Raw genomic sequence first — 13672 nt, 5'->3', positions numbered from 1 at the left:
GCTTTTTCTCTTAGTTTACAGAAACTCCAAGGTAACTAGAAACTAAAACAAAACAACAAAAACGCAAAAACACAGGACAGGAAAACCGGGACTCGGGGGTGGAGGGGGGGGAGAGGCCAGGGACAGTCGGGCGGCCTGGGACAAGCACAGTCACACAGTCCGTGCCCAGGCCAGCTGTCGCTCGGTTTAGAGTTGTACTGTCCCTGCCTTCAAATTCCCAGTAACTGTTGAACAAGGGAACTTGCATTTCCGCTTTGCCCTGGGCACTCCACATTCTGCAGCTGGCGTGCATCCCTGAACTTTTGGGGTCCCCTCCAACTTTTCACCCCGTTAGAGCCCCAGCGGCCTAACTGGCGCGCGGGCCTTGCTCGCTACAAGCTTGTCTGTACAACGCGGTCCACAGAGCAGTTGTGCTGTGGCTCGCGGCGTCGGGGAGCTCAGCCGGATGTCGCCCGCGCAGCTCCAGGCCGGACCGGACCCGCGGCTGCGGGACCCCATCCTGGCGCGGCTTCTCCCAGGGGCGGCACCGGAGTCGGCCGCGCGGCCCTGCTCCGGGCGGTGCGGAGCCCGCACAGCGATCGCACGCGGTGGGCACGCACGGCCGCCGACCGCCCGGCCCCCGCCCCGGGAAGGCCCGCCCGCCCCTCGGCGCAGTGGACAAGGCCACCGCGGGAGCTGTGGGCGCACTGGCACGGTCTTGGGAAGCCCGGCCCGCAACGCAGACAACTCTCCGTGTCGCTCTAAGGGAGGCCACGTCTCCCGCATGGAGGGCCCGCGTGGGTCTCCCGGGGGACAGCTGTGCGGGAGGCAGAGCGCGGGAGCAGAGGCGAGCCGGCCGCGGTCCCTGGAGCCCTGGCCCGGGGCCGCGGGTGCCGCTGCGCACCCGCCCGGAGGAGGCACACAAAGGGGCGCGCGCGTGGTGCGGGCCACCGGCGCCGGGCGCCCGAGCGGACGGGATCCCAGGGCAGCCGGGGGTGGGGGTAGAGGTCCGGGGCCCACCTGCCGCAGGTCGCGCCCGGGGAAGCCCGTGCTCCCCGCGGCGATGGTTCGGCCCGCCCTCCCCGCCGGCCGGCGGCGGATGGTTCCGCCCACCCGAGCCCGCGCCACGAACCCCGCCCCTCCCGAGAGCGAGCGAGGGGGCGTGGCGCGCTCCGGCCACGCCTCCAGTTGCATAGTCATGAGGCGGCCCTCTCGGCCGGCGGGGCGGGGAGGGGCGGGCCGCTCCTCGCTCCCCGGCGCGCCCTGCTGGGGGCGGGGCTCGGCGCGGGCGCGAGGCGGGGGCGGGGCCGGCCGCCGCCCGCCCCCGCCTCGCTCCCCGCCCCCGGCGCGCAGGCACCGCCCCGCGCCGCCGCGGTGCAGGGAAGGGGCGGGGCCCGGGTCCAGCAGGCCCCGCCCCCCGCCTGAATATTGATGCGGCGCGCGTCGGCGTCGCCCTCCTCCCATTGAGCGAGGCTGTGTCGCGTGGCCCAGCGTCGGCGTGACGGTTGGACGCGGGCGCGGCACTGCGGGTCCCGATTGCTGCAGCCGCTTGTCAGTGTGATGAAGATTGGCACCCAGGTAAGCTGTCACTCAACCGCTCCGCCGCCGCCGCCGCTCCGCCGCCCCGTCCCTATCAATCACGCCGGCCCGCAGGCGCCGCGGGCCGCCGCCCCGCCGCCGCCGCCCGGGTCTCCGCGGCCCGCCGCCGCCCGGGAGGGCCGCGCCGGACCCGCCGCCCGGGGCAGGGGGCGGGGAGGGGGCGCGGGTGGGGGAGGGGAGCCGAGGCCGCGGGGAGGGGCGCCGTCCGCCGGGCCGCCGCGGGGGCGCGCCCCGCTTGTTTTTCTGTGTGGGCTCAGGGACGCGGAAATTTCTGGAAGGCGCCGCCGCTGCCGCGCGGGGCCCGCTGTGAGGCGCGCGCTCCTAACCGTCCCTCTCGGAGCGCGGCGCGCGCCCCTGCGCGGGCGGGGGCGCGGGGGCGCGCTCGGGGGCGGGGCGGGGCCGGGGGCGCGCGGGGGCGGGGCCGGGCGGCGGGGGGCGCGCGGGCGGTGGGGGAAAGGGCGGCGGGGGCGCGCTCGGAGCCGCGGCCGCCGGGGTGCGGGGCGGAGCCGGTGGGGCGGGGGCGGTCGCGGGCCGGGAGCCGGGCCCGGAGCCGCGCCGGGGTGCGAGGGGCGGGGGCGCGGGGTCGCCTGGAGCCCCGCTGGAGGCGGGCCTCGGGTGGGGGTGGGGATCGGGGCGGCCGCCGTCCTGCCCGAGGGCGGGGTGTCCCGGTTCCCGGAATTAGTCGGCGCTGGTGTGCGGCCTGTGGCGAGTGAGCGGCCGCGGTGTGGGGTGCGGGAGTGGGTGCCGGGAGGTGCGGGGCAGGGGCTGGCCGCTCGCCGGCGTCTCACGTCGCTGCGGGAGAGCTCCTGAGTCACTGGACGGGAATCAGGAAAAGTTGCGTCCGCTCTGCGGGGTCCCGGCGGCCGCGGAAGGGCCTCGTGGTGCCCGTGTGTCGAGGCTTGGCCCGCTGGGCCGGGCCGTGTGCTTGTGGGCCCAAGGGGCCGCGTCCCGAGCGGGGCTAGGGGCGGGTGGCCCGGGCCCTCGCACGCCCGCAGCCCGGGGCGGAGGCGGCGCGTGCAAGGGCTGCCCGCACGCTCGGGTTGTAAGAAGGAGGTTCCCTAAGAGCCGCTGGGGTGTCTCCCTGGGGAAGTGCGTCCTCCCCACCGGGGGTGCGTGGCACCCTCGGTTGGGTTGGGCGTGAGTTTATACTCCTTTCTGACATGTTCCGAGAGAGGAAGTACCTGATCCGCTTCTGCAGTGCAGCGCGTTGGATCCATTATGTAAGGCTCCGCATGGGGGGCTGGAGACACTGAGGGGGAGCCGGAGGCGACGTGCAAGCGTTTGCCGGTGTCGGTGCCGCGCGCTCCTGCGCTTGTGCGCACGTGGACTCGGGGGTGGCGGGCCGCTCCCAGCCTCAGTGTCCTGAGCGTGGAGAGTGACACGTGGGGCACGAAGGTGGAAGGTGTGCGTGCAGAGCAGGAGCTGACCCAGCGCTTCCTTACGCAGAGGTGGGGGGATGCTTCGTGTGTCCGATTTACAGGCGGGAGTTAGAGTGGGTGAGATCCGCGGCCGAACCAGAGCTTGGAAGACTGACCTTCAGGCGTGAGGGTTTCTGAGTCTGCAGGTGGCGTGGCTGAGGATGGGGGGCAGACACACGCATTGACCGCTCCGTGTCCAGTGCTACAACTTCAGAGACGGTGTGTGTCTGAACGGAAGGTGCTGCGGGCGGACAGCAACATTCTAGCTGTAACTTTCACTTTTGCAAATTGTTGCGAATTGTTAAAGTACTTGAAACTGTTTAGGAGAAAGCCTGAAACCAGGGGAGGGGGTGGAAATCCTCTGCCTCCGGGGGCCTTTTTGTGCTTCACCTAGCCTGGGGGCTCCTCACCCACATGTTTTAGACAAAATGAGATGGAGGAGAGAGCCCATCTCTTGAAATGCAGTTACCAAAGTACTGAGCCAGACTGATGCTGTGTTAGCTTACTTAGTAATGGGTCAGTTTGGGGCTGCCATGGTTCCTTCTGGAGCTGAGACCAGCCTAAGTGATGGGCTGTTTCTGTAGCAACTCCGGTGCTTTGTGAAAATATCTGTGGCTTCTCTTGGTGGAAAAGTCACAGGTACTGTGAAAACTCGGGGATTTCTTGTCTTCCTTGATGATTGAACCGGTACTGAGTTTCAGCCGGAGGTTATTGGGAATCAAGATGTGATGTTGTTTCTCACTCACATTCATGGAGAGCAGGGTCAGAACCTATCAGTAGGCCTGTGTATGCACCTTGTTTTCTTTCCTCGGGTGGGCAGCTGTGCTGGTGCCTGCAGGGGCGGGCAAGCACAGAGCTTAGCAGTCTGCGGTCGTTGTCAGGGGCGAGGGAGTGGCAGTAGCCACGTGGGGAGGGCAGCCTTCTGCTGAGACCAGATCAGTTCCCGGTGTGTCCTGGACGGTGGGGAGTATAGTGTAGAAGAGCTTCAGTCTGGAAGTTGCTAGAATCAACGTCTGAGAGCGGGAGGCCTGGTCATTTGGCAAAGCCCTGGCTGCACAGCCTGTCAAAGGAGGCCACATCTGCCATCCCGCCAGCCGCCCCACCTATAGCTGTTGTTTCTGGAAAGTTCATTTGCATAAGGCTGTGTGATACGGCAACAAACTTGCTGTGTGACAGGGTAGTTTGAAACCAGTGGCTTGGAAGTGTTGTGGTTCGGGGTGGGGGCCAGTGGCCTTAGTGAGGGGAGGGGGCGAGGGGACAGTAGCTCCATTCTAGCTGGGATTCCTTAGGGAAAAGGTTCTAGGGTGTTCTCAGAATCTTCAGAACAACCGACCTGCCCAATTGCAAGTGTAAGAGTTTGTGAGTAAAACTGAGCCTTCGTTTTCCTGTCTTGAGGCTTCCTCTCAGTGACGGGGTGCATCACCTGACAGGTCCGCCCCCAGGCCTGCCTCTTCTCCCAGTGGCTCAGCCGCGCAGCATGGTTTGCTGGTGCTCCTGTCTGGGGGAGACCATTTCAGCTTGGGGTGACCCCCACCACCACCTAAAAAGTGTGTGTGATTTTGTGCAGTCTCTAGCCGAACGCAGCCCTCCGTGTGCTGGTAAGGCTGCCGGGCCCGTTCCCTGGAATTGCTTTTCTCATTTTCCGTCTGTGGCTGGCGCCTACGGGATGGTGAGCTGCCTTCGGCAGGTGGCAGCGTGGCAGGGAGCAGGCCGACTTCAAGTCTAGGGGTCGGGGGTTACAGAGCAAGAAGGAAACTAGGAATCTGGTGGGTCCCGGAACCACTAGTGCTGGACTTCGGGGCCCACAGAACTAGCCTGAGCTCTGGCAGGAGGCTGGGCCGCCCTGGTTCGGCTGGGCCATCGCTCTCCCGGTCTGTGTGCTCTGCACACTGGTGACCACAGGGTCTCCCCTCCCAACAGTTTGGGGCCCAGCTCTACCGGCCTGGCCTCTTCATGTTTCCCAGCGGGCACCCCAGAGAGAGTGACGAGCTCCTTCCCTCCGCCTACCTCCCAGGCCCTGACCCCTGGGCCAGGTGCTGCCCTCAGGGAGGGGCACAGGCCTTCCGCACTGCCACCCTCCTTCCCTGGGGTCTCCTGTAGGTTTGGGTCACTCCGAAGGGACCGTGGATTGGGAGGTAGTGTGGTGCAGGTTCCAGCCAGAACCTGCACCTGATCAGACTTGTGATAATAATGCTGGTCTCAATACCCGTTGTTTTATTGATCAAGGTGTGTATTTTTTTGCATTAAAAAATGTAGGAATTTAGCTTTGCATTCTTTTAAATTGTGTTTGTGTGTACCCACCCCCGCCCCAGAATGGACGTCAGCAGAACTTGTGCTGCATAAATGCGGACACTTCTATGATGCTGTGGGGCCAGGGGTGTGCACCTGCGGGAGTGTTGACATTGGGGCCAGATGCTTCAGTGTTGTGGGGGTCGTTCTGGGCGTTGTGGGATGGCAGCAGCATTCCTGGTCGCTACCCCGCAGAGGCCAGAAGTGTCTTCAGATATTGCCAAATGTCCCCTGGGGGACAAAAGTTGGCCCCGGTTGAGAACATTTCCCAAAATGTATTGTGTGGAACCCAAGTTTAATGGGATACATATGCATTTTTACATGTTAGTTATTTTAGTTATTTTGTGCCTTTAAAAAAAAAAAAGATTTATTTATTTGACACAGACAGAGAGATCACAAGTAGGCAGAGAGGCCGGCAGAGAGAGACGGAGAAGCAGCCTCCCCGCTGAGCAGAGAACCGGATGCGGGGCTCAATCCCAGGACACTGGGATCAGGACCCGAGCCGAAAGCAGATGCTTAACCCACTGAGCCACCCAGGCGCCCCAGTTTGGGTTATATTTTTAGTCAGCATATCATGTATGTTTCCTTGTACTTACATAACCCACGTGCTTCTCACTAAAAAAAAAAGTATCAACGATCTCCACACAATTTTGTGATTTTTTTTTTTTTTCCTGTATTGCTTTATGGCATGTCTGATGTCACAGAACCTTTTGAGCATTTAGGTTTGGGTATTTTTTTGTTTTTTTCTGCCATTCTCTGGCCTACCAAGCCTAGTGCTGGGCAGATCACAGGAGATGTGGGGAGGAGGGCTGGTGCCCCTGGGTCCCTTTATTTATTATTATTTTTTAAGATTTTATTTATTTATTTGATGAGAGAAATCACAAGTAGGCAGAGGCAGGCTCCCCGTGGAGCAGAGAGCCCAATGTGGGGCTTGATCCCAGGACCCTGGGATCATGTCCCGAGCCGAAGGCAGAGGCTTAACCCACGGAGCCCTCCAGGCACCCTCCGCGTCCCTTTCTGCGGCCACTCTGTCCAGGAGCACACAGTGCCCGGGAGGAAGGATTGTCCGTGTGGAAGGGCCCTTGCTTCGAGAAGTTGGGGGGTCTTCTTTTTTCCTAAAACTATTCCTTTACTCTTAATAACAAGTCCATCATGAAAGTTTTGAGTGTCAGGTTTTTGTTTTTGTTTTTTTATTTTTATTTTTATTTTTTTAAAGATTTTATTTATTTATTTGACAGAGAGAGATCACAAGTAGATGGAGAGGCAGGCAGAGAGAGAGAGAGAGGGAAGCAGGCTCCCTGCTGAGCAGAGAGCCGGATGCGGGACTTGATCCCAGGACCCTGAGATCATGACCTGAGCCGAAGGCAGTGGCTTAACCTACTGAGCCACCCAGGCGCCCCTGTTTTTGTTTTTTTAAAGATTTTGTTTATTTATTTGACAGACAGAGATCGCAAGTAGCCAGAGAGGCAGGCAGAGAGAGAGGAGGAAGCAGGCTCCCCGCTGAGCAGAGAGCTCGATGCAGGGATCATGACCTGAGCCAAAGACAGAGACTTTAACCCACTGAGCCACCCAGGCACCCCATGAGTGTCAGTTTTTAATGATGCCGATGATAGTCACCATTTGCAAAGCAAGGGTGTGCTGTAATTTTAAATTCTACCAGCAATGTCGTAAGGCCTTCCAGGTGAGATTTTCTGAAACAGATTCTGATGCCATGAAATCAACTTCGCTGTTAGAATTTTGCTGTGACTTGAATGGACACGTGGGCATTTAACTTGGGAATGCTTCCCCTTTCCATACAGTTTGTTTTAACAGGATTTAGTATCTGATTTTGAGTGTTAACTCAGTGAGAGGCACCTCCCCAAATCTTGTTTGAAAAATAAAGTGATTTCTTGACAAATGTTTTCCTTAATATGAGTTGTTGACCGAACACCTCCCGGGGCTGGGGGTCGTGAAGCCGGGTTGGAGGGCAGCCGGCAGGTGACTTGTGCTCCAGGCCCGGGCACTGATGACTTCCCACACTCTGAATGAAATCTCCTTGAACCGCAGTGACAGTTTTCTGAAAGGTGTCTGGGAAAAGATCTTTTTTTTTAAAATACAGAATTTTGACAATTTTCTTGGATTCCTTGACGCTTTCTTAATAAACAGGTTTAGTCTGAAAAAGGATCCTCAGTTCAATGTTTTTTGGGAAATGCTAGTAACCAAAACAAAAAAAGAAAAAGAGGGAGAGATGTAGTTTGCCAAGGTCTCAGGCCCGCGGCTGCAGTTGGTGGTGTGACCGAGAGCATGTGAACTTGAAATTCCCCTCGAATGTCTGGCATTTCTCTTGTCAGTGGAACTGGTCGTGCTCGTTAGTAAAATAAAGCCGCTTCGGAGAGCAGCTGTGAAGCTGCGGGGCTGGGGAAGACGAACCCTTTGCTCACAGTTTGGCACAGAGGGAGGGATGGGGCCGGAGGGATGGGCCTGGCCGCTCCTCCCGCCTTGGGCGTGTTTGGAGACTCCCTGAAAAATGCAAACGACTTGATGTCACCAAAGTGAGCAACTTTTAGATGGGTTAAAAATAGAAGAGTTCAGTTTTTAAAGTATCACATGTCTCTGGACAGCTCTGCTTTCAGACCAGGGGCTGGAAGCCATCCCGCCATGGGCGCCTCTCGCCTGGCCCCGGGGCGCGTGTTCTGCATTTGAAAAGGTCACAGAAGCAGGAAAGCACAATCTAGGGAGGACGGTAGGCAGCTTGCAAAGCCTAAACGGTTCCTGTCTGGCCCTTTACAGAAAAGCTCGCTGACCTCCACTGGCGCTCAGCGGTGTGACACGCCGGAGGTCAGTCCGATCTGAAGCCGCACAAGTGTGCTGGGGAAACGCGGGTGAGAAGGGGGGGAGTAGGATGGTTTCCCTTCGTAGTCCTAACGGGGCCGGCCTGTGGCCAGAGCTCCTGCGCCAGAACTCGACTCGGCCAAGGCCTCCCTGTGACTCCGGGCTGGAAGCTGACTCTGCCCGGTCGTTCTTCTCTTTTGTTGGCGTCTGAGCCCTGGGGAACCTCGCTTGGCTGATGAAGTCGGTCTGTAGGGTCGAATTCTCTCATGGGTGCCGCCTCCTGGCCCAGAAGTCATTCCGGGACCCCGGATGCTGCTGGGAAGGCAAGGAGGATTCCTTGATCTCGGGCCTGCCCCGTGGGCGGCAGTCCCGGAGTTGGCCGGGCTCTCGGGCTTGGGAGTGCTGGGCGCCAGGCCTCCGAAGTATGGGCCAGGGGACTGGGGGGGCGGCCAGCCGGGCTCCTGGGGGGCTGGGCTGGGGGTGCCCTCACTGGTCTTTCGTTTTTCAGGGCTTATTTTTTCTTTCTAGAATCCTCCCCTCCCCAGCTTTTTTGTTTGCTTGTCTTCCTCTCTCTTTCAGCATTTCTTTTGTAAAAGGAGTGAAAAAGGGGACTGATAATCTTCAGCTCTTTTCCGACAGCTGTTTTCTCCTGGGTGTTTTGATGTGTCTGGATGTGTTCGTTTCTCTGTTCAATTTTCATGTCAGTCCAGTATATCCTAAGAAGGTGACCTGTAGCTTTTAAATTTTAAAAATTTCTCTATCACCATGTCTCTTGTTTTCCCCATTTTTTTCAAAGACAATTTTATGTGACTCGATCTCCACGTGGATAATTTAATTAATTGAATTTGGGTGCAGTGGAAAGCCTTATGGAGCGCTCCCAGTATCTCTGCCTTCAAAGCTCAAAGGAATGTTTCTCTAATGTATTTGTTTCACATAATAAATAATGTTGAAAGCAATGATGATAGTACAAATAAAACATTTAAATGTTTCCTCATTTTGGTTATATTCTTGATAGGGTGTCATTACAATTACCTGAACTCTGTCTAGACTCGTCAGAATCATCGCGCGTTGCACATAGTTATTGTGACGTGCTTTGCTATGTTTGATGTGGTTCCTCATTGAAAGGAGACAACCTGGTACTGTACTGTGAGCCCACAGACAACTAAGTGTGTGTGTGTGTGTGCACACACGGTTTATACAGGTTACATGGCATTAATTGGGAAGGAAGCATTACAGCGAAGAGAAATCCACGGTTAATAAGGTTTACCCTGTAAATGCCCCGAAACTCACTTTAAGGGGTTAGAAAATGTCCTAAAGTGATCCTGGACGTGTTTGCCGATCCAGCCTTGTGTTTGCGCAGCCGGCAGTGAGCCTCTAAGGACAAAGTGTCACAGTCCCGACTGCTAAGGAGGACAAACAAAAGTGTGGAAATACAGCGAACCTTAGTGTAGGTTTCGCGGATGCGGTGAGGCCTGGCCGAGCCCGGGGGCTGGGACGTTGGGGTGAGGGTCCGTCGGAGCTGGTGTGAGAGCCAGCAGTAGAGGACCGGAGGGGGGCTGTGCGGTCCCCAGACTACCGGAGGGAAATGCAGCCTCGGAGAACTTCATTTCAGCAAAAGGGTGTTGAGAAGAAAGAAGAGGGGTTCCTGGCTGGCCCAGGTGGTGGGACATGTGACTCTTGATCTGGGAGTTGTAAGTTCGAGTCCCACGTGGGGTGTAGAGCTTACGTAAAAACTTCGAAGGAGAAGAGAACAAGGAAGTTTACTTGGCGTCTTAGAAGCAAACAACGAATACAAGGTGGCATGAGTGAGCGCAGTGTGGATAACTACGATTCACGTAAAAGGTTTAAGTCTCCCAGGTGATAACTCCAGATTTAGAAGAGTGAAATCTAGTGAATGCTGTTTATGTGTGATAGCATCTGGAGCACAAGGAGGTAGGCAACTAATCACGATCAGTCCTAACAAGAAGAAAGCAGGTTTAGTAACATTTCATTGGACACAACCAGACTCAGGTTACGGAGCACTGGGGGACTGCGTCCTGTGGCTCAAAGGTAGGATTAATAATCATAAATTAATGCCACAGTAAAACTTGCCAAATGTAGAAGTTGCCAGTTGTATATGTAAAAGGGAGGACTCTTAATGTGGCTCTTTGCAGGCTGCGAAGTAGACCAAAGAAAAGAAAGGATGTGGGGGGTAGTTCCTAGCCTGACTCTGTTGGCATTTGGGGCCAAATCATTCTCTGTGAGGGAGCCATCCCGTGCTCTGCCTGTGACTGAACAGCACCTCAGTCCCTCCTCACTAGACACCAGTAGCTACGTGTCTCCCTAATTGTGATAGTCAGCAGTGTTTCTGGACGTTTCCAGATGTCCTCAGGGAGTCAAATCGCCCCCAGTTGAGAGCCACCGATCTCAAGGATTTAAATAATGTGGCCATAGATACATATAGGAATTTGTACCCAACAAACCTAAAATACAGATTATCTTCATTTACATGAATCATTTAACAAAACTGGCCACCTACAGGCCACAAAGGAAAACCCCAGTTTCACCCCAAAAGTAAGTCCTATGGGCCAGATTCTCAGGCCATAATGCACCCTAGTTAGAACCTAAGAGTGAAGGGATAGGGGCGCCTGGGTGGCTTAGTGGGTTAAGCCGCTGCCTTCGGCTCAGGTCATGGTCTCAGGGTCCTGGGATCGAGTCCCACATCGGGCTCTCTGCTCAGCGGGGAGCCTGCTTCCTCCTCTCTCTCTCTCTCTGCCTGCCTCTCTGCCTACTTGTGATCTCTCTCTGTCAAATAAATAAATAAAATCTTTAAAAAAAAAGAAAAAAGAGTGAAGGGATAGCTAAAAATAACTCCCTGAAAAAGGGGGGTTAAGACCCCCCCCCCGTTGTATCTTTTGGATTGAAAGAGGAGATCAAAAACTATTTTCAGCCTGTGGAAGTGAATGGCAGAGGGCTGTGTACCGCAGTCATAGAATCAGGCAGAAACAGTTCTCAGGAGAAAGAAAATGTATAACCTAAAGGCTTTAGAGCACAAGAGAAGTAAATTCATTCAGCTTTCAACTCAAGAAACCAGGAGAACAAGTAAAAGAAAATAGAGGCAAATCTGTTTTTGCTTTTTGCAGATCGGATTAAGAAGAACCGACAGCACAACATCTACAAAAAGGATGTAACTGTGCATACGAGGGTTTTTATTTTTACTTTTTATTTTATTTTTTAAAGATTTTATTTATTTATTTGACAGACAGATCACAAGTAGGCGGAGAGGCAGGCAGAGAGAGAGGAGGAAGCAGAGAGCCCGATGCGGGCTCGATCCCAGGATCCTGAGATCATGACTTGAGCGGAAGGCAGAGGCTTTAACCCACTGAGCCACCCAGGTGCCCCCATGAGGATTTTTAAATAGGAATAAAACATGCACAGTTTGATGGCAACAAATCAGAAGCCTTCTGGATGGTTTATGAGGAAGTCGTAGATGACCAGCATTTACCTTGGAGGTAGAAAACTTGTATAGACCAGCACCTTTAGATGAAATTGAAAAGGCGTCAGGATTTATCTGTTTAAATAGATGCTAGAAACCATTGTGTGAGTTAGATCAAACTTTGTATAAAGTGTAGCAACCATTAACTAAATAAAAATCTGTATGTCATTATGTTACATGGTCGAGGTTGTCAGGGTAAAGAAAAGATACAGAAATATGAAATCAAAGTGGTAGTAGGTAAATACCCTGTAATCTCAAATTTGCATTGTAGATAATAGTGTTAATTCGTTTTGAAAAAACGTTAATGAGAAAACACTTACTGTGTCCCCTGAAAAGCCTAGAAACAGTGACCAGCCAGTAGCAGTGAGCAACGGTGGTCTGTGCATATCGTTTCCCACTGAAAGGAATCTGAGCCCCTTGGCTGAATGGCAAAGTCCGAGTTTGGTGCAGAATATGAACAAGATGATCACGGAGGAGCTCGTTTTACCTGAAAGCAAGAAAGTTATTGAGAATTAGTAGGGTATGTTAAAGGCTCTAATCGGTAACTAAAGGGGCTTGCATTGGCCAAACATGGGATAATTTGGAACATCAAAAAATATATGCATTTATATGAAACTCTGCTTATTTTTTTTAAGGTTTTTTTGATTTATTTACTTGACAGAGATCACAAGCAGGCAGAGAGGCAGGCAGAGAGAGAGGAGGAAGCAGGCCAGGCTCCCTGCTGAGCACAGAGCCTGATGCAGGCCTCAATCCCAGGACCCTGAGATCATGACCTGAGCTGAAGGCAGGGGCTTTAACCCACTGAGCCACCCAGGTGCCCTACTCTGCTTATTTTTGAAACGTTCAAACCCATGAGGTGATAATGTACTAAAAAATTGGTCACTGTTGGAGAATGCTGGGGAATCAGCGCAGTATTCTGAAAATTGACAACCAGCCTGAAGGCAGCAGGCTTCAAGGAACGCCTCACTGGGGCTGCAGCGTGGAGGTTGGCCTTGGGGGTGGGGTGGGGGTTGGGAAGGGTGGCCTCGGGAGAAAGGTCCGGAGGCGTTGCTTGGCGGTCAGGAAATGAAGATGTGAGGGGGTGCTTCACCCCCTGTCCAGTGCGGGGTGTTTCTGTAAATCTGTGGAATGAGAACTAGGTGACCTTCTCCAGAGTGAAATTCTGGAAAATAACCTTCACAGTTGCAGTCAGAGCCTCTATCACCCAGCATTTGAACCCAGATGCTTACGCGCAGTATCAGGAATCTGTCCCACGTTGTCCGTCTACGTTTGCTACGTTGTATGTTTCTTGTATGTGTCGATGCGGCATGAACAAGCAGTTCTTTCCTTTTCAGTAATTTGTGTTGTGGTATTTTGGAGATGCCTGACTTCTAAACCTTGACTGTGGGAGGTGCCGTGTCTGCTCATAAACACGAGGCTGCCGTTTTCTTTGGAGTCTCGTGAATGTTTGCGGGGCGCTGGGTGGGCAGTGCCCAGCGCTGCGTCCTCGCTGGGCTTGGAAGTCGGTCCCGTTTGCCCAGGGATCGCCGCCTGCCTCCACGCTGAGGGCTTCTCATTTTGAAAGACACCATCACTCATACATGGGATTCATGAGATTAACACGGAGGCATCAAAGTCCTGCAGGTTACCAGATACTGTGCCGATTTCCCCGTGAGTTCTACAGTCATGTTAGAAACAAGGTTCCTGTATTCTCAGAGATCATGTGTCAAAGACACAGCAGGGCTGCGAGCCAGACAGCGCGACCTCACAGAGGTATTTGACCTCTGAGGTCCCTGTCACCGATGATCTACCAGAGTGTTCTGGTTAACCACTGGTGTGAATCCCGTCACCCCATAAAACAACCGTCGGCTTATGCTCAAGGCTGCCTGGGTCAGGGATTTGGGGAGGGGTACAGTGGAAACGGCCCCTCTGCTCCAGGTGGTTGATGGGGTACTGAGCTAGGAAGACTCAGGCTGGCCGTGGCTTGATGGCTGAGGGCTGGAGTCTGGGGAGGACTTTCCTCACGTCATTTCCACCGCTTTCGCGTTCCAGTGAGTCACTGAGATCAGCCCAGATTCAAGAGCTCAGCTCAGTGGGCGGGATTAGGGGTACCTTTTAAAAG

The 13672-nt window shown here is 55.1% G+C and overlaps 1 protein-coding gene across 6 annotated transcripts in view; it reads left to right on the top strand.

Moving 5' to 3' along the window:
- Positions 1 to 1438: 1438 nt before the first annotated feature.
- PKNOX1 (PBX/knotted 1 homeobox 1) overlaps positions 1439 to 13672 on the top strand; it is a 64023-nt gene continuing 51789 nt past the window's right edge. For 2 of the 6 annotated variants that reach the window (XM_044250865.1, XM_044250857.1), the window contains exon 1: positions 1439 to 1557. The gene's annotated coding sequence lies outside the window, so the exon portion shown is untranslated. The other 4 variants (XM_044250863.1, XM_044250859.1, XM_044250861.1 and 1 more) reach the window with 4 other exon arrangements.

The sequence above is a fragment of the Neovison vison genome, chromosome 6 (assembly GCF_020171115.1).
Source record: "Neovison vison isolate M4711 chromosome 6, ASM_NN_V1, whole genome shotgun sequence".
Classification (NCBI taxonomy): Eukaryota; Metazoa; Chordata; class Mammalia; order Carnivora; family Mustelidae; genus Neogale; species Neogale vison.
Note: the sequence above shows the minus strand (reverse complement) of the source record. Positions and strands in the feature narration are given on the sequence as shown.